Source organism: Protopterus annectens, chromosome 3.part0, assembly GCF_019279795.1.
Source record: "Protopterus annectens isolate FY-2018-M chromosome 3.part0, PAN1.0, whole genome shotgun sequence".
NCBI classification, from domain to species: Eukaryota; Metazoa; Chordata; order Ceratodontiformes; family Protopteridae; genus Protopterus; species Protopterus annectens.
The window spans coordinates 1,277,797,761-1,277,819,592 of record NC_056731.1 but is presented as its reverse complement, the minus strand read 5'-3'; positions in this window follow the sequence as shown (position 1 = coordinate 1,277,819,592).

Here is a 21,832-nt window from a genome sequence, read left to right as displayed (position 1 = left end):
ACATGTACTGTTGTGTAACGCAAGTTACGTATGACGAATCTGTACAGTATGTGAACGGTGTGTGTAGGTAAAGATACCTGTCCATCAGGCAGAGAGAGGTGAAGGTTGGTTATGTAATGCTAAGCGCGCAGCATACCAACGACTGTGGACAACGTGTGCACAGCAGTGGGACAACATGTACACACCGGGATAACCCCAGGTTAGGCTTGCCACCTTTCAAATGGCCAAAGTGGGACATTTTCGGACACACATCAGATGTTACAGGTGGACACATACCCATGGTCAGTACAAAGGGTAGAACTGTACTCTTTTGCCTAAATAAAAGCGTAGTCTTGTAGCAGTTTAGTTGCTTATTGTGTGTCTTGTAACATTTAGGAATGTACATACATAAATAACTATGTTATGCAACTCTTACATAAAAATGGGACATAATTATGTCCTACAATCTCAGGACATTTGCCATTTGTAATATGTTTTGTCAGGACACAACTGCCCAAAGAGGGACTGTCCCTTGCAAAGTGGCACAGGTGGTAACCCTACCCCAGGTCTGCCATAGGGGTTGCAAACACAGAACAATGCCACCACCCACGCTGATGCTGGCAGTGGATATCCAACAATGAAGTGCCACAGCAGGGGATAGGACATGTATGTATAGTGTCACAGCACACATGTGCATGGGCATATACCGTCGATGTCATACGGAATGTGCGCACCACGTGCACGTATCCCACGCAGTAGGGGTGACTATGTCAATTATGTGTAATGCAAAGCTGTCATGATGGATATGTTCAGAAATCATAGACAGTATCACAGGCATAGCATGCATGATGGAGGGATAGCCTAATGTTATGTACATACACAAGATATGTATGGCCTGCACATATGGGACAATGTAGTAGCAGAATAGGTACCCGAAATGGAGGGAACAGCAAGTAACCATGTCCAAACGTTCCGTAGCAGGTGCAATGTGTGCCACAATGATGTCCAGCAGGGCCGTGTGTAAACACATGTGCAATGTACACAGTAGTGACACCCCCCCCCCATGGTAGTGTCCACTGAACGGCAGAAGTGGATGTCAACTGTTATGTCTATACAGTACGTCCGCTGTGGTGGTACCATGGGTCTGTGTCACCCTACCAGCAAGGGAGCTATCACATGACTAGTGACACAGTGTGCCCCTGTGGGATGTGCACAGGACCTATGTCCCACAGCACGGTGTGTGTCCAGTCTGTGGATGTCACACAGACGCCCAGGCCGAGCAATGTGGCATGTGTGCACACATGCAGGACTGCTCCTCCCACCCTGCCCACTGCAAACGCCATGTAGGAGTACTACATGCATCAGTACTGTGGAGAACATGGCCCATGGCAGAGTAGATTACACCCCTGTGTTAGTGGCATGCAGGTGAGTACAGATGTGTTACATGACTGTCATTTGCATATGTAAACTGTCTGAGCCGGGTAGAGATCACAGCATGACTATACTGAGACATGTAACGTTGTATCCATTGTGTAAGGTACACCACACATGTGTTATTGTAACACGGCCTGCGTGTACATGTGTGTATGGCACAGGTACAAGGGCACCCAAGGTATCAGCTAGACATACGGTCCAGAAATGCGTGGTCCTGCACATGTGTACCCACGCCATGGTGGAATATGGCAACCACAGCACCATGTGGGGCATGTGTGTGTACATCAACCATGTACAACGTGATATGCCTGTATAGGGACAGTATCCATGTGATACACACCGCATGACTGTCAGTATGCAAAGGTGATGTGTATGCACTATGTGTGATGTAACTGATGCAATGATATCTACATGATATATCTGCCACACTGACACCTGTATGGGTGTCAGCAACATGAGTAGGATGAGCTAGAATGCTGCCAGGTATGTAGAAGTGGTATATGTAGGCATGTACAGTACTGTGTGACAGCAGGTAGTGTACGTATGCAAATACTGAGCATGAGGGGCCACATGTCTGAGGACTGTGCAATGTCACACGTCCCTGACTTGTTGTAGTTAGCATGATATGTCTGCACCACTGTGTGAACTGTACAGTTGGCACATGGCGTAACATCCCGAGACATAGGGTACGATGTGATGCTGGATGTGTACATTGGCAATAGCATAAAGTGGAATGGTGCTGAAGGGCAAAGAGCGGATCATGTCTGATGTGATACCCTCTGTACCACCCCAACCACCCATGCAATAGTATGACAGGTGGCCAGCATGGGATGTGGTATGCTGTGGCGCACAGAAGCCCAACAAGGGTGCCAGTAAAGGCATGCAGGTAGTCAATGAGTGTGTGAAGCATGTATGTCAAGATGTGGCCCAGTGCCATACTGAATGGCCCAGTCATGGGTGTAGAGATGCAGCCCCATACGTGCAATGCAGTACCATCCATGTGTAGTGTGATAGATGTGGTAGTGTGGTGGTCAGGGTACACAACGTGCATGAATGGGCTAGCAGTCACTGCAGTGTGCTGCTGCAGAGACATGTAACAGCCAGGTTGGCGGGATACAACAACTATGGCGATTTGAGGTGACATTGGGACTGTGTTCCCGGACATAACATGTGCATGGCAGTACTATGTATGTGTCCACAGGGTTAATACAATGTCCAGCCAAGGATTGGAACCCTGTAGTGAGTGAGAGTGTGTATTGTTGGTAGGTACCCCATTGGCAGGCACGATGCCAGCAACATCTGTGTTGGCAATGCCTGCATGACTGTGGTATGCCGCATTGAATGTGGATGTAGTCAAACAGCAGAGACATACCACCACACTGCGTGAGGGCCCACACTGCAATGTCTGGCAGTCATGTGTAGGTAGCTAGCTGTGGAGTATGTCATGCACCATGAGGACACACCATGACTGTCAAGTGACACACCACACACAGGTGAACATAACTACCGTGCAACAGCCTGCACATGTGCCCATACAGCACGTGTGCATGGAACAGGAATACCACTGTGGCGTCTGTGAAAAGGCCAGTACCACCATGTCTCAGTGTGGAATAGCATGGTCCCTACCAGTGTGTAAATGTAGCAGAAGTGCACTGTGATCAGTGTTGGCATAGGCACGTAGACTGTCCATCGTACGGGGTGCCATGCCATCAACTACCTCTGTCAGTGGATGTCAGTAATACCGGCTGTAGAGTGTATGTACCATGCATGCTGCTATGGTTGTGTGTTTAGGGTGTGGCTAGCAGGGATGAGAAGCATGGATGTTCAGCAAACAGAGGGGGGATGTGTGTAGGCCTAGCACACAGACACATGGAGGTTTGGTGCATGCCGAGGGTAGTGTAGGTATGGTATGTGTCGTGTAATGTGTCACCCAGCTATGCGTACTGCATGGCCAAGCATGTGTGGGTACATGGGTGTCCATACTAGGGAAGGGCGTGTTGCTGGCAATACATAGCAGTAGCAACTGTCCTAGGTGCAATGTACAGTATGCCAACCCGACCGGCATGTAACCTGTGGTGTACAGTGTATTCACTGTCACGTGTCACAATGTGCGTAGCGGTCACGAACATGGGTATCTGAACATGGATTACCTATGATGCAATGTGTCATGGGAATATACAGTATGTGTGTAAATCACGGTGTGGTGTGGGAACCACCCACCCATGTGTGTTGCAGTCCAGGTATGTGCCTGGGAGGTATGATCTGTGTACAATCTGGACTGGCAGGTGTGCCGTGTAGGGCATGGAGGCAGGTCCCAGGCACTGCAGATAAATGACATGTGTGCTGTACTGTGTGTGCAGTGCTAGTGTACAGCACAGTGGAGGGTGTAAGCATTGTCACACATCACTGCATGCTGTGCCTACCTGTGACAGCCCTGCCGGAGACAGACATGTGACACCGCTGCACAGGCAGCATAGCATGTGAAGATGTACATGTGGGCTGCACACCTTAGGCAGATGTCCACAGGTCATGTGTGCCACGGTAGTGTGGTTGAACACGACTATCAGACTGGACAAACACCACATGCCTGCATAACTACAGTATGACCATAGTCAACAGTCCCAGTGACAGAGTAGGCCAATGTACACTATCCTTGCATGCAGACCACTGGCTACTGGACACCTGGCTAGACACACACCTGGAGGGTTAATTCACCATTGAGCCATCACATGTCCCAGTCCATGTGGGCCGTACAATGTCACCACAGGGTGGTCACAATAGCAGGTGGCAAGGCAGACACGGTGTACCAGGTGATGTGTCATGTGTGCATATGTCGACTAGCACAGCCGTTCACATGTCTGCAACATACTGGTGCACGATGTATACTGTTACATGATGAATGGAACTGCACTGTCACCCACTACAGGGCCATCTGACACAGGTGTGTTGTGACTGGTGTAACCCATGTTTGCACAGGATACACACTGCTGTTGTAGGCAGCCATGCTGGTGGCCACCAGTGATATATGCAGTGGTCATACAGACATACCGTACACAGTGTTCATGCAGGAATGTCCATTGTTGTGGACGATGTGCTGCTATGTGAATGTAGGTGTTTGTTGTGAATGTCACACATCCAGAAGACACCATCTGGTGCAGTCATGGTTGTCAACACCAGTACACACAGCCACAGCAGTCAGAACCCAGTCCTGACAATGTGTGTCAGTCACCCTCGTACTGTGTGACATATGTGCACATGGCGGAACACCTCCCACTGTCATCTAAGCTGGCTACATGATGGCTGGAATGTGCTGTAGAAATGTACAATGCTGGTAGCCCAATGAAGTACCTGGAATCAGAGACAGTACGCTATGTCAGCCATGTAAACCATGCACAACAATGACCGCCCAACAGACACAAACAATGCATTGACACATGGAACATTTGCACATGACAACCCCCAATGAGGTATGTTGCACATATTGATGTACAATTGTCATCTATGGCCATAGCATGGATGCAGACACACATACTCCACAGGTAGTACCATGTGATGTAGGTAGGGGGGCATTGCTCGTGTACATGTCACAGTAGCTGTACACACACATGTCCTGCATAGCCGTCATGTAGGGGTAGCTGTGGTATGTGACTACTGGACATGCCCATACAAATGACTATGTCCCACAGGAGATGTGTTAGGTGTGTACCACATGTGATGTGCTGACAACAAGCTGCGATGTGTACGGCTGCCGGTGTACCTGTGTGACATTGTCTGTGATGGGTGCAAAGGCACATAGTATCGTATTGCATGCACACAAGCCCCACATAGGTGCATAGCCTGAACATACAGTACAAGGAGTGTGTGGGATGATAGCAACCCACAGGTGGAGATGGGTATGGACGGCAGCCCACAACCACATGTGTGTGTACGGTGTTCACGTCCACGACACATGAGCATCTGAGAGGCTAGCGTCACAGCTGTACAGGGTCGCATGCATATATGTTCAGCAACATCCCTGTATGTCCCACCACTGGCCTGTGGACCGATGGACACCAACCAAATGTGCAGATATGAGATGTGCGAGACAGGAGATGTGGGAGGAGATGTGCAGGAGGGTGAACAGCCTGGGCGGATACAACCGCAGCTATCAGCAAATCCGCAGGCACTGCACAGACCTGATCCGGCATGCAAGACAGCGTGCCGCTGCAATCGCCAGGCAACAACGTGGGACAGGTGGTGGGCCACCAACCCAGCCCCCACTCACAGCCACGAAGGAGCTCCTGGCCAGTCTGGGGACACCCACGGAACAACACGCAGAAACACTTGCGTCCATCGTGGAGGTGGGTGTCTCCCGAACTATGAGCCTGGAGCCGACTGGTAAGTCAGTGTTGCATGTTTGTATGATAAACGACGTGTGTGGGTGTCATAGTACAACACATGATATAGCAATACATGCCAGGTATATGGCCACACAAGATGCAAACCATAGTATGCTATGTTGTGTTAGCAGACATGTGCATAGCACATGCTAACACACACATGCATGATGTGACATGCACAGTGCTGACCGTGGAGATAGTAATGGCTAATGTGTATACCTTTGTGTAATGTCTTTACAGGTACGTCTGGCGTGTCGCAAGGACAAGGGTCTGTTGCAGGTAAGTCTGTTGCTAGTCAAAGTCATGTTCTGCTGTATTGATATTCCCCATGTGTCTAGGCATGACATGCTCACCTGTGTGTGCCCCAGTCACGGTATACAGCTCGCACCACCCGACACACACCACCCATGTACAGTAGATACAACCGTTAGCGTAGAGTGGTATGACACCACACAACCTATTGGTGTGTTACGTGCATTCAGCTATGCATACAATGGTGTAGGTGTTACACAATGGCTGCATGTGTAGTATGCATTGGTATGCCAGTGCAGTATGCACACAGTACCACATAGTGAGCTGTGATCTGGCCAGAGCACAGGTGTTACCAATGTGACCCATGCCCCTGCATCGGTGCACGTTGTGACATGGCACATGCCATGTCCCATGCACGGATGTCTGGCTGCAGCATTGTCACACCATGACATGACCTATGCACAACATAGCAGACATCCACACTGTCAGCATATCCGTAGAATGTGACACCTCACACTAGTATGGTTGTATGTCACATGGGCCACCACAGGGCCGTGTGCATGATGTCTACCACACACAATTGTCAATGACTCAGACAGACAAGGCCATGGTCGATACCTACAGGCATGTTGCCACACAGCACATCCACAGTGGGTAGTCACTGTTGCACCCTGTACACACATAGTGGGTTCATCACTGTAGTGGACCCCCTGGACATCCGATGTAGTACACCAGTGACATGGAATGCCTCTCCACAGCTACTACAGGTGCCTCCAATGTCCACCATATACGTGCTGCTGAGCAGCTGAACTGACTTACAGACATGGCAATGTAATGCGTCCAGGTCACGCATCGCACAGACACATAGCTGTGTCCTGCTACTGTGCAGTGGCACAGAGCCCGCACTCCACACTGTACAGCTATGTACACAGCTCACAGCAAACGTACCTGCACAGACATCAGTGTTACCCATACATTGTATCTGTAGACTGTACACATAACACTGCACCGTGACAGCCGTTGTGATGTGGTGCATGCGGTGGGACACCATCGTCACATGTCCACATGTTTGCGGTGTACATTACATAGTGTCTTCAGCCATGTGTACTCTCAACTCGCCCGTGGCCACACGGTGTATCATGCTGATGCATGCGAACTACCATGAATGTGTGTACTGCATGCCTACTAAATGACACCTGCCTGTTGTACTGTCCCCACCAGGGCAGTGTACATACTGCCACTATGAATGTCTGGTCTGCATTCACTGGTCTGTGTTGTGTGAATGCTGCATGCCACCTGCATTATCACATGCATGCTGTGTGTGTGTGTGTGTGTGTGTGTGTGTGTGTGTGTGTGTGTGTGTGTGTGTGTGTGTGTGTGTGTGTGTGTGTGTCTGTATTGTAACCGATGGTATGTCTTTGTATTGACAGGTGCTGTAGGTGAGTTCACCTCCTGCGGTCAATCTGATGCTAGTGTCCCCACAGATACTAGTGGTGATGACCATGTGCATGAGGCACAGGCAGGGTCGTCACAGGCAGACACTGTGCCACCGGAGAACATCACACATACGCCTTTCAACCCCGCACGGTTCAGATGCCGACACATACCCCAACACCGTTGCCCAAAGATGACGGTCAGTCAGCGTCTCTTGGCCCCGAGCAGGAATGTGTGGTGGCTGCAGAAGGTGTGGGTACACACGATGTTGCCAGTGTAAGGACTGGTGCTGTGCCACGCAGGCATGTGGCAGGTGCTGCTCGTAGGGGAGCACCGCTAGACATACACCTGCCGCAGGGTGCAGCAGCTGGTATAACCAGACGCATGTTCCAGACTGTAATGGCGGGCGCACGCGTGCCGAATGGCAGAACCAGGAAGGGCAGAGGCTGCAGAGGTCCGCAATCCATACCTTGAATGACAACATCCAGGCATTGGCGAATGCACAACAGCATCTTGCCGATGTTCTGGATAGGAGATTGGGTGACATGGCTGGTATCCTCGACGAGGCATGGCCATCCTTGAGCGTCGCCAGTCCGTGCAGGAACCCCAAGTAGGGGTGAGGCATAGGGCACGTGGGCGTGTGCCAGCAACACCACCTGCTGCAGGTCAGCGTGTGCGTGCCACCTCCCATGCCCACCCAGACAGTGCTGGTAGCAGCAGCAGTGCAGCTGCTACTACACCATCCACACCAGGACAGAGCAGGCCACGTGGGCGTGGCCCTGGGCCCCGTCGTGGGCACGTTTCCAGCGGACATGTGACATCGGAGAGTGGACAGTCCGTACCTCCACCCGGTCGTGCCCGTGCGACCCCTGGCAGGCGTGGGTCACGTCGCCGCGGACACAGTGAGCCGTAACATCTGCATTGTACAGTCAGGGGCTGCTATGCATACCACGTGTAGGCATCACAGATGACTGAACTGTGTACACACACACCCACACACAGCAGACACAACTGTAGGGCTCCACCACACCCACATGCAATCTACATAGTCATGCCCACTCAATGCACAGGCCCTTACACACACATGATGTCATCCATTGGTACAGCCCATGCCTGTGGCACACATATCACCCTGTGCATATGATGAAGTCTCTGCCGCATAACTGTGAGCTACACCATCACTGCACGGTTAAGCTAACATATTCTGATGCACAGGGTGGACACGATAGTGAGAGGTGTATGTGATACCTGTGTCCGCATAGTGCGTGATGTGTGTGTGTGTGTGTGTGTATGGCTGGTGACAGGTGTGTATGTGATGTGGGTTGTGCACGGACATCATGCAGCAGACATACCATGCAGGACAGGTGCAGCATTCATTGATATGTGTACACAGTATGTGTGGTGGTTACATGTGTAGCACCATGTCGGTGCAGTTAACCCGTATGATACTGATGGTGTACTTGCACGTGCCTACTGGGAGCACTGTAATTAGTTCCCCACGTGTAGTTGTGGGGTACCCACAGGCATGTCTGGCAACATCAGCATAGCACAGTTACCTGCATCCGGCATGGACCCCTACATAGGTACATAGGCGCACATGAACGTAACAGGATATGTGCCCTATGACATGTGTGGACCTAGCATGACTGTGTGTGGCGTCTAACACCCCTCAGGATGGGGATGCCATATCCATCAGTCCCCAGTCCCTGGTCTAGCAGTGACACACAGATGTTGCCTGGCGATAACTATCGCCACACATCCACACGTCATTAGCAGTCCTGGACGAAGGCAGTCAGGGCCTTTCCTTCACATGGCCTGGCACTCCTCCCCGTGTTGTAGGGGGTGTCTGGCCGTTAACCCTGTTCCCCCAGCACGTCTCACTCATCTTTGTGTTGAGGTGTTTGACAGTCGCTTCTGTGCCCGTGTTTGCATGGAGACTGGGAGGTGGAATGTGCCCATGTCACCCAGGTCAGACATGGCCGTGTATGCCAGGCACAGATCACCACGGAGCAGATGTGCTGTGAAGATTTACAGCCGGTGTCCCCTTGCGTGCAGCGTGTGACACATGTCCTAGCACCATCATCCCCCTCTTGTGGAACGTTTGCGGTCCTTCCGAGTGCTGCAGGCGCCAGGTTAGCTACAGGCCACATGTGCCATTGCGCAGTCATTGCTCTGGTGTGTGATGTGTACAGGGGTACAATGAACACCCCTGATGTGGTTGCGATTCCATCCAGACCAGGAGGCCACAATGGAATGTCTTCACACCCACATTGCCATTGTGTGTGTTGACAGAGGTTGCCGACAGGTGTGGTAGCCATTTCCTGAACATGTCCACCATCTTTAATGGCGTACCACCTACATGTGACATTGGGACGAACATGTCCTTCACACTGGGTAGTGCTGCACCTTCTCTGGCATTTAGTAGCAGGCCATGGCTCTGGCACCAGTCATCCATGTCTATGACGCCCTAGGTGGATGTCCGTGTAACGTGGGGTGTTGGGTATGTTGGCGGTGCGTAGTCATCTGCATACCTTGTCTGCTACAATCCCCTATGATTGCATGCACATTGGAAGGTCGGATGCCATATGGCAGGGGGCCCAGGAGTGAGCCCTGTGGGCCTCCACTGGGTCCAGATATGAGTGTGACAAGGCACCTTGAGCACCAACCCTGTGTGGTGTGACCTCCAACCTGACTGAGAAGCATCGGGTGACATATGTCCCCACATGTATGCTGGCGAGCCTTTCCATGGGTCCCATGTGTGTGCTCTGAACGCTCCCACCAGGTCATGGTACTGTGTGCAAACCCGTATCCCCATCAATGGCCTTGGTGACCACACCAGACAGGACGAGCAGGTTCGGGAGGCAGGATCCGCCCTTGACTATGTAGTTGTGGGTATGTTCCGGTATTGGCTGTACACCGCTATCTGTAACCATGGCCACCTGTATGGACCTCCCTACAGCTTTGCAGACAAGGCTTGTCAAGCGTATAGGGTGTGGCTGCCGACAGTCCATAAGAGCACTACCCTGGCATAGTGGGACCACAGATGCCATATGGCATCCATTGGGGACATAGCCCATAGTAAGGCTAACATGACACAGTGGCCGCATGTGTGGGCCGAGGGCCTCAATGAGGATGGGTAGCACACAGCCAGGGACACTATCGGTGCCCATTGCTGACGTGTCAACCACCATAGAGATATGGGATCACTCCAGGCCATGTGAGATGTCTGGGAGGATACACTCTGGTGGGATGGATATGTTCCCTCTTGGGGGGGGGGATGTATGCATGGAACATGTCCGCTGGTTTGCAGACAATGTCTGTGGGTGCAGTGACTGTTGTACCATTCTGGACCATTTCCAGCCAAGTCTATGTGCCCCCAACCATGTCCTTACCACAGTTAGGGAAGGCCCTATGGTTGTCTCATGTGCCCTCTGCAGTACCACTCCCACAACCGGCCGTGGATGATGGTATGTGGGGCCGTATGGTGACGCCGGTATGAATGGATGTTGGTTTCCCTGGTACTGTCATTGCTCTGCCATGTATTAGCTCCAACTGTTGATGTACAGGTAGTCAGTGGCTGCGGTCCACCACACCATGTGCCTACCTGTGGTGGACAAGGTCCTGATGTCATCATGTTTGCCTGTTGCAGACATGCATGTGGGTGCTCAGAGAAGGCATTCGTTAGGCGTTTGCCAGTCTGGCCTGTGTTCAACACTGGCATGGAGGACTTGTAGGGTACCACACCGGTCGTATGATGTGTGTGGTTTTCTGTGGAGAGGTCATCACTGAGGTCCCCCATGCTGGTGTTGGTTACAGGATGTGGATGACCAGTGGATCCACTATACGGTCTTGCATCACCATTGAGGGCTGTACATCCTGTGTGGGGCATATCCTCACCATGTGTGATGGGCAGAACTGTCAGACATCCCCCCTAGTATGTATGGTGCATGGCTGTTTAACAGTGGCCAGGTGTGTGAACACCTGGGACCGCTAGCGTAGTGTGTTGTGCCATGGGTAATGTTCCCAGGCTATGTATGGGTGGTTCATGTCACCCAATACGGTGCTGTTGTGAGAGCATGCCCACTCACCAGTGTCCTCAGGACATCTGTGAAGGTATCCTGTGTTTGGGAGGGTTGTCTGTAGCATGCAACAAACTGTAGGCCAGTCCTACACATGGTTAATTGCACCTAGATATTCGCCGCAGCAACGGCCACGTCTGTGGCATGGCCGGGTTGCTGTTGTGTGGCTGGACACACAGGACGGTCCACATTCCGCCACCCATGCCGTCGCACCATGTGTATGCATGTCTGCTCTGTGCCGACTCTAAGTGTCTGAGCATGCCCAGTAGGCAGCTGTGTAGATAGACACACAGCACAGTGCACACCCCACCCGTCTGCAGTTATACCCCGGGTGCATGCCTCTATCCCCTACGCAACGGCCACGTCTGTGGCATGGCCAGGTTTCTGTTGTGTGGCTGGACACACACGACGGTCCACATTCCGCCACCCATGCCGTCGCACCATGTGTATGCATGTCTGCTCTGTGCTGAGTCTAAGTGTCATGCCCAGTAGGCAGTGATGTACTGATCAGTAGTTACTTGGTATTCCCGACTGCAGCACTAACGTGTTACTGTACGGCGACCTTGGGATGGTAACAGACTGCGTGACTGCGCACTCTGTCCTAACTCCCGATCGGGCGCATTGCCTCTGCAAATGATACCACTCACATAGGGCTATGCCTCCTGACAGCGCTCTGCTCAGTAAACTCGGTAGCGTGTTCTGTAAATGCTTCATACTGTAGTGTGTTCATGTAGATAGGCGTAGGTTCGTCCCCCGTCCCTTCCGTGTGTGTGTGTGTGTGTGTGTGTGTGTGTGTGTGTGTGTGTGTGTGTGTGTGTGTGTGTTTCCAGCTGCCTCTGCGACTGATCATGCTTTTAGACGCTCCGCAACACATGCCTTGGCTATTGCCAACTATTGTCTTGCGGGTGACGTCAGCAGCCTACAAGTATGCGTGTGACAGCGCTCTGTTCAGTAAAGTCGGTAGCGCGTTCTGTAAATGCTTCATACTGTAGTGTGTTCATGTAGATAGGCGTAGGTTCATCCCCGTCCCTTCCGTGTGTGTGTGTCTCTGTGTGTGTGTGTTTCCAGCTGCCTCTGCGACTGATTATGCTTTTAGACGCTCCGCAACACATGCCTTGGCTATTGCCAACTATTGTCTTGCGGGTGACGTCAGCAGCCTACAAGTATGCGTGTGACAGCGCTCTGTTCAGTAAAGTCGGTAGCGCGTTCTGTAAATGCTTCATACTGTAGTGTGTTCATGTAGATAGGCGTAGGTTCGTCCACCATCCCTTCCGTGTGTGTGTGTCTCTGTGTGTGTGTGTTTCCAGCTGCCTCTGCGACTGATTATGCTTTTAGACGCTCCGCAACACATGCCTTGGCTATTGCCAACTATTGTCTTGCGGGTGACATCAGCAGCCTACAAGTATGCGTGTGACAGCGCTCTGTTCAGTAAAGTCGGTAGCGCGTTCTGTGAATGCTTCATACTGTAGTGTGTTCATGTAGATAGGCGTAGGTTCGTCCCCCGTCCCTTCCGTGTGTGTGTGTCTCTGTGTGTGTGTGTTTCCAGCTGCCTCTGTGACTGATTATGCTTTTAGACGCTCCGCAACACATGCCTTGGCTATTGCCAACTATTGTCTTGCGGGTGACGTCACCAGCCTACAAGTATGCCTCTGACAGCGCTCACGTCAGTTAACTCGGTAGCGCGTTCTGTAAATGCTTCATACTGTACTGAGTTCATGTAAATAGGCGTAGGTTCATCTCCCGTCCCTTCCGTGTGTGTGTGTTTCCGTTGCTTTCGCAAATACAACTGAATAAGCAAATCCTTAAAGTGTTCACAATCAACAGTGTGATATTTAAAATCATGTTAAGACTCACATTGTTGATTGTGAACATTCTTAGACATAGCTTTTTTTCTGCACACGTTGTGGAAACAACGAAAACGTTGCATGTTTTAATGAACTGTTTAAATGTTACGACTTGTGTTGTGTCGAACTACGGGACTATTCTTGCTGCAGGTTGCTGGTTTGTTTGTGTTTCATAGTACAATATCATGTAATACGTGTGTTCATAGTATGCTTTCTGTGATGTTGACATGTGTGTGTTTCGTTAGCAGACGTCTCTGCTTTCTATGCTGTGGCTACATCTCCATTGCTCGCATAGACAGTGACAAATGGAAGTGTAAGGGTGGACATTTAAAGCCTGGATACTTCCATGTTATGTGTAAGTCTCACGGGGCCAACGGGTGATAGCGCATACATGTCTATGAAGTACCTTTGGATACCATATGCGACCTGTCGTGGACGAAATGTTTAAGTTGACTGTTCCATCTACCTATGTGTGACATGGTTTGTGGCCATAGGGTGCCAGCAAGTCTTCCCTGTTCATTGGGTGTTTGCCATGGTCTATTGACATCAATCCTATTAATTCACCGAAGGATGTCTTTCATTGGTGGCAACACCATAGTTTGACCATCGTATGTCATTTCCAGCAGACGTGGAGATTGTGCCATTGGTATGTTTACACAGGTGACCCATCTGTTCCACTGTATGGAAGCGTGTGATCCCCATAGATGTGCTGGCAGATTGAGTGCTGTGTACGCCGGTATCTGCCCAGCGGTCTGGCTTTGAATGGGGAGTGTCTACTGTAGACCCTATCTGTATTCCCTGGGTTATGCCTTGCAACAGCTGTGGGATTCCCCCAGGTTTGCAGCTATGGGTGCCATCTTGGCCGTACGTTTGTCCATCCATGGGAACTGCCTACTGGACACTAGTATCGGGCTGTCAACATTTCACAGCTGCATTCTCCATTTCCCGTGGATGATCGGTATTAGTATTGCGGAGTAACGCATATGCCATGGCCACGTCCGCGCACGGGCGGACAACGGAATCATCTGCCAGCCCCCACCGACACCCATTTTTGCATACCCACGATCCCATGTCTGCAACCTTCGACAGTACCCCTTGCACACCCTTCATGTGTGCGGAAATGTGATGTCTACGTACGTGTATGGACGCAGCAGCCTGGGGAGTCCTATTCATATGTCCTGCATTTCATGGACGGCTGTCATCACCCTTGAAGACGCTTGTGGTGCATATATCTACCTGTGCCGTAGTCACGGCTGTCACCTCTTCCGGTTCACACTATGCTGCCCACACTTACTTAAGGAGTAATTTTTGGGTCCTGCAATGGACACCGATGTGCATATGTAAAGTTTAGAACATGTTGGACTGTGTCCATTCGGCCAGTGGGTTTGACTGCCGCCGTATGTTCCCCAGTCCTGGATGTCTGTCCGCCTACCCATATTATGTAGTGCTACGGAACCCGTGTCCTTCCACAATTTACCCATATGGTGTTACTGTAGTACTGCAGGTTGGCAACTGCTTTAAGTAATCCTCAGAGGTACCATTGTGAACTATCCGCCACTGTATTGTCATTATAACACAGCCGGTACATGTAGAACCTATTTATTCATGACAGTATGTTATTTATGTGTGGGAACGCCATATATTAACCATAGTATGACCTTCCTAGTTGACGTTGTTGGTGTGCCATTAATATGTGTTCCACAGGTCGCACGTATGTTCCGCAGAGTGGAAGCGGCTGATTCCCACATACTTGATAGCACCTTGGCTGCTGTGTACGCTGGGATTCGCATGGCAGGATGGATGTCTACGGGGTGTATCTACTGTTGTTTCCATCTGTATGTCCTGTGTTATGCCTTACTACGGCTGTGTGATTCCACCAGGTTTGCTATTATGGGTGCCATCTTGTCCATACGTTTGTCCATCCTTGGGAAATGCCTACAGGACACTGATGTAGGGCTGAACACATTTCACACCTGCCTTTAGCATTACCCAGTGGATGCTTTGCATCCTTAGTGGGGACTAAGGCACGTCCTGTACCCGCAGCCCTCCCACGGGGCGGGACAACGGATTATCTGCCAAACAACACCGAGCCCCATTTTGCATACCCAGGATACCATGGCTGCAACCCCCCACGGTACGCATGACACATCCTTCATGTGTGCGGAACTGGGATATGGACGCACATGTATGGACACGGCAGTCTGGGGACCTCTGTTCATATGTCCTGCATGTCATGGACAGGTATCATCAACCTTAAACACGCTGGTGGTGCATATGTCTAGCTGTGCCGTAGTCACGGTTAGTATTCTGATTGGCCGTCCGATGGATAACGGAGCAAACGCGCCGTAATTTTGGAGTCCTACAATGGACACCGATGTGCATTTGTAAAGTGTAGAACGTGTTGGACTGTCACCATCTGGCCAGTGGTATTGACTGCCGCTGTATGTTCCCCAATCGTGGATATCTGCTTGACTACCCATCGTTTGTATTACATGGCCTATCTATATCCACGTGCCAGTATGCGGAAATACAGCAAACCTTGCGCCCTGCCCATCTTCATAAACGACATTATGGAACATATATCGGCAAAACAGACACTGTCAAATCACGATAGACTCCACAGTGAAAGGATACTGAGCTCTTTCACCTACTAACATGGGGCATCGTCGGAGTACGGAATGCATGACATAGCCGTCCCTTATACACTTCCTTCAGAGTCGGTTTAAAGCGAAATAATCAATAAACCTGCTCATAGTTAGGTGGACAGTGCTCCAAGTCTTGATTATAACGTGACATATACATATCAGTGTTGCATGCCTTACTTCATGGAAACAATAATACGGCAACAATGTGTTAATATATATACAATATTGGTAAATACAATCAGTATCCTGACACATAGTTGATAATTGTTGTGAGTGCACCTTAGAATGTAGTGTGTTGATCAGGATATTGTATATCAATGTGTATAATAGTAGCATTACGATAACAAAGCATGGAATCAATAAGTACTATTTAAGCATAAATTTTACAATTATGAATGTAAATGTGTGGAGGAGACATCCTTAACCTTCCCTGGTTCCACTGGATCACACACGCACACTTTCGCATGTCCGGATTGTGGGTTACGCGCGCACATGCATATCCGTAGTCCGTTTATATATGTTTACAGTGTCTGTGTGGTTACGTGTTTTGCGTTAGGTGTGACTATTCCGGTAACATATGTCTGATCCGGTTGACGGACGTGTGCAGAAAGCACTTACAGCTTTATATATGTAACAGTCTTTGCAGCATGGACGCATTACGTACACGTGCACATCTACATGTTCTATAGTCGTAATTCAAACGTGACTGCATTCACGTTTGCCGGTTACTGTGACCAGTACACGTTAGCTGTTCGTTGTCATTAATATGCATACCCATGGTACCTATGTACATTTACATACCCCCCCCCCGCACACACGCACGTCACAGTTATCCATTCTCCTGCTGGGAAAGGTGCGGTACTGCATGTTGAACATTCCTAATTCCCCCTCGCTCATGGCCCAGGATGCATATGTCGTCACCGCAGGGCTGTTCAGATGACAGGTGCTTATATCCCATACGCATACAGGCCTTCGATTGTCAGGGTGTTGCTGTGGTGCTTTGGGTTTTGTCTTGTCCGCCCACTGTACGGGACTGCCCTGACCCTGTATGAATGTTAGATGAGTCACATGGGCACGTTTTGTCCGTGTCCATGGTACCATGTCACGGCCCCCCCCAATTATTCGTAACCGCAGGCGCCGATTGGCCGGTGTACCCGTTGTAGATCTTGTTATACTAATTGCACATGGTCTGGTCGAACGGACCAATTTCCATTACTAACCCTCCATATGTATGGCCTGTGTCGCAATATTACAAGGGTTTACCATTGCGTGACGGCTTTCACTGAGCCACAGACATGTCCGTTGCTTGGTTTGGGCCGGTTCCGCTGTGCTACACACATTTAACATGGCGGAACAGGTTGAACAGCTCAGCCACGAGGACATCGGGTTCTCCGTCGCTGTTTAGTATTGAATGTCTATGTGGAGTTTGTTTCACAAAGCGAGACAATGTCGACATTGTTAACGGACATCTCGCGCAGTACATCCGCACCACCGCGGGTGACGTATGTCTGCCTTTGGGCGGCGAACAGGCATTATGCTGTGCCATTATGTCTGGGGATATATGGTTTCTTGACATAGATGATATGCCATACTAGCAATGACCCTAGCAATGACCCGCGTCTGGGTGTGGGTACTGCTGTATTACCCACGGGAAGAGTGGCCTTAGGTTAAGTGGTGCCCTAGGCAGAAGTTGCCACCGATACATCACCCGCTACCCCCCTCCTAGTCTACCTACACCAAATAGAGTCTGGAAAGGTGCCCCGAGTAGAGCAACGCCCTAGACGGCTACCTACTTGGCCTATGCTTAAGGCCGGCTATGTGTGTGGTCCCTTGGGCATCGGACTCGAACGCCACGTCTGCCGTGGGTATGTCCAGCATTACCCACATCCAGCCCCAAGGCAGTCAACACAGCATCCATGGGTCCAGATGGTGTCCCAGCTGTGTACTCCAGGAACTCTATCGGGAATTAAACCCACACTTAGGACAGCTGTTTAATCTTAGCCTCACCTCAGGATACGTACCCGAGTAGTAGCACAGGGCGACTGTAGTCACACTCCACATAGATGGTGCCTCCACTGACCCTGGTTATTACCATACCATTAGTTTGACAAGCCTTATCTGCAAAGCCATGGAGATGGATCATAATGGAACACATAGATAAAGACATAGGGGACTGCATACTTTGGATACAACCCAGTTTAGCTTGGTCAGAGTCAGATCATGCCTTTACACGTGTTTCACTTTGTAGAATCAGTCACCAAGGCCATTGATGAGGGTAAAGCAGTCCATACAGCCTACCTCAACCTGGCAAAGGCCTTCGACACAATACCCCCTCGGGTATAATTGATAAACCCGTCATCTTGAATGTAAATCCATACATCGCCATATGGGTTGCAAACTGGCTAAGTCACAGAACACACATGGCCATAGTTGCTGGCCATGTCATACTCACAGCCAGTCACAGGTGGTGTCCCATGGGGCTCAGTCCTGGGTCCACTATTTCTCAGCATCTACGTTTCCAATGTACATGCATACACAGGGGGGTTATGGGTGACAATGTTTGCAGATGACTGCAAACCGGGTGCCAAAGTCAGACACACATCTGACACAGATATCCTTCAGGAGTGCCTCACAGATGTGGATAAGTGGTACCAGAGACATGTCCTACAGCTAAATGCCAGGAAATGCATAGTCATACCCTTCGGGAAGAACAAGGTTACCCCTAGCTACCATATAGGTGCCAATCCACTGAGCACAGAGGGGGTTACCAGTGATCTGGGGACCCAGGTTGTTGTTAACCGTTCGTTAGACACACATGTTGCTAACATAGTTAGGTAGACCTTCCACATTGCCCACATCATCATGAAGGGATTCACATCTAGATCAGGGGAGGTCATTGTCCCCTTGTACTCATCACTCATTAGACCTATGATTGGGTACAATGCCCCGTTCAGAATGTATCTGACCCAACACCTGCAGCAGCTGGAAAGGCACCAACAGTTCATCGACAAACAGATGCAGGGTCTCAGGTATATGTGTTATACTGACCAACTGAAAGAATTCCAGCTGTATACAGTTGCATACCACTTGCCCAGAGGTGACCCGTGCCTGGCATACAAGGCTATGTCGAACCCAGATCTGATGACTATGCTTCACGTAAAAGTTAGATCTCTCAGAACCACAAGGGCAGCTGACGTACACCTTGACACTGTCATTAATCGAACGTGTTGTTGGGACAGATTCATCACCCAGACACTCACTATGCTGTGGAACAACATCCCAGTACATGTGAGGGCAAGCACCTCGCTGGCCTTGTGTTAGTATTTAGACATGGATGTCTGAATTGATTTATTTAAGTAACCTTCTAAATGAATATTTACATTAGCACATTGTGAATCTTTACATTTCGTTGGTCTATTTTACATTAGTCATAATCATACGGTTTATGTGTATATATTATGGTTCATTTATATTACTAGGTGTCTGCAGTTCTGTTAATATATTGGCACAATCCGTAGGACATATATATGTATCTTACACAGTCAGACATTTGGAAAACATTTTATGTTGGTTCATCTTTCATATATGTACATATATTTCTATTTTCCGATGAAGACTGTACCTTTCAAGCAATGTCTGATGTCCTCACTGTGTGGAATCTGTAACCCAAGTAAGGTTTGTTTGCTTGTTTGCCTTTAAGGCATGTAATTAGTACCTAGCACATCTAATTTACTGACCAATTAAGGCTTTTAAATGTAGTAGGTTGGACTGCATTGTATGTATTCTGAATAAGTCTGCTTATGAAGCAGACGAAGTGGGCTCCAATAGACTATGGTGACTGCCTTTAATTCTTGGTGTGCTCTGAGTGGTCACTGACGGTCTCTACAGTACCTCGTCTTTGCTTTGGACTTCATCGGCTGGTTGTCTGTGTTTGTTGTATGGGGAATGTCAACTGTAGTCCCTATGTGTATTACTTGTGTAATGCCTTACTACGGCAGTGTAATTCCACCGGGTTTGCAGTTATGGGTGCCATCTTAGTCATACGCTTGTCCATCCACGTGAATTGCCTACTGGACACTGGTATAGGGCTGTACACATTTCACACCTGCATTTTGCATTCTCCGGTAGATGGTTTGCATTATTAGCGGAGAGTGAGGCATGTGCAACGCACACATCCCTCCCACGGGGCGGGACAAAGGATTGCCTGCGAAACAACACCGAGGCCAGATTCTACATACCCAGACTCCCTTGACTGCAACAGTGGACAGTACCCATTACACATCCTTCATGTGTGCGGGACTGTGGTGTGGACGCAGTTCAATGGACCCGGTACCCTGGGTATTTCTGTGCATGTGTGCTGCATTTCATGGACAGCTATCATCAACATTGAACACGCTTGCGTGCATATGTGTACCTGTGACGTGGTGACGACAATGAGATCACGTGAGTAATGCAGGAAGCTAGCGGGCATTCTCTGAATAGAATTCTTGGGTCCTACAATGGACACCGATGTGCATATGTCAAGTTAGATGTTGCTGGACTGTGTCCACCTGCCCAGTGCTTTTCACTGCTGGTGTATGTTCGCCAATCGCGGATGTCTGTTTGACTACCCATTCCACATGGTGCTACATAACCAGGTGATATAGTACTGTGAACAAATGACATACATCCAAAGATGCTGGTTAGCAACTGCTTCATATAAACCTCAGACATCCCAATGGGACATATCCGTCACTGTATTTCCAATATAACACCACCGGAACATGTTGATTACCTATGTATTCATTTAACCATGTTGTCTTCATAGGTGGGAATGCCATAGTTTACATATCCTACCTGACGTTGTGTGTGCCATTAGTATGTGTTCCACAGATCGCACATCTGTTCCGCTGTACGGTAGCGGGTGCTCCTCATTCTGTTGCTGGCAGATTGAGTGCTGTGTACGCCGGTGTTGGCACGACGATCCGGCTTTGTATGTGGAATGTCAACTGTAGTCCCTATGTGTATTTCCTGTGTTATGCCTTACCGCGGCTATGTCATTTACCCGGGTTTGCAGTTGTGGGTGCCATCCCGGCCATACGGGTGTCCATCCATGACAATTGCCTACTGGACACTAGTATAGGGCTGTACACATTCCACACCTACATTTAGCATTCTCCGGTGTATGGTTTGCATTATTAGCGGAGTAAGGCAGGTGCTACGCACATCCCTCCCACGGGGCGGGAGAAAGGATTGCCTGCGAAACAACACCGAGCACAGAGTCTACATACCCAGAATCCCTTGACTGCAACAATTGACAGTACCCATTACACATCCGTCATGTGTGCGGGACTGTGATGTGGACGCAGTTCTATGGACCCGGTACCCTGGGTATTTCTGTGCATCTGTGCTGCATTACATGGACAGCTATCAGCAACATTAAACACGCTAGAGGTGCATATGTGTACCTGTGACGACAATGAGTTCAGTTAGGTGATGAAATAAGGCGGCATTCCTGTCTTTAGACAAATTTTTGGGTCCTACAATGGACACCACTGTGCATATGTAAAGTGTAGAGCTTGTCGGACTGTGTCCTTGTGAGCAGTGGGTTTCACTGATACTGTGTGTTCAGCAATCGCGGATGTCTGTTTGACTACCCATTCCACATGGTGCTACATAACCAGGTGATTTAGTACTGTGGACAAATGACATACATCCAAAGATGCTGGTTAGCAACTGCTTCATATAAACTGCAGACATCCCAATGGGACATATCCGTCACTGTATTTCCAATATAACACCACCGA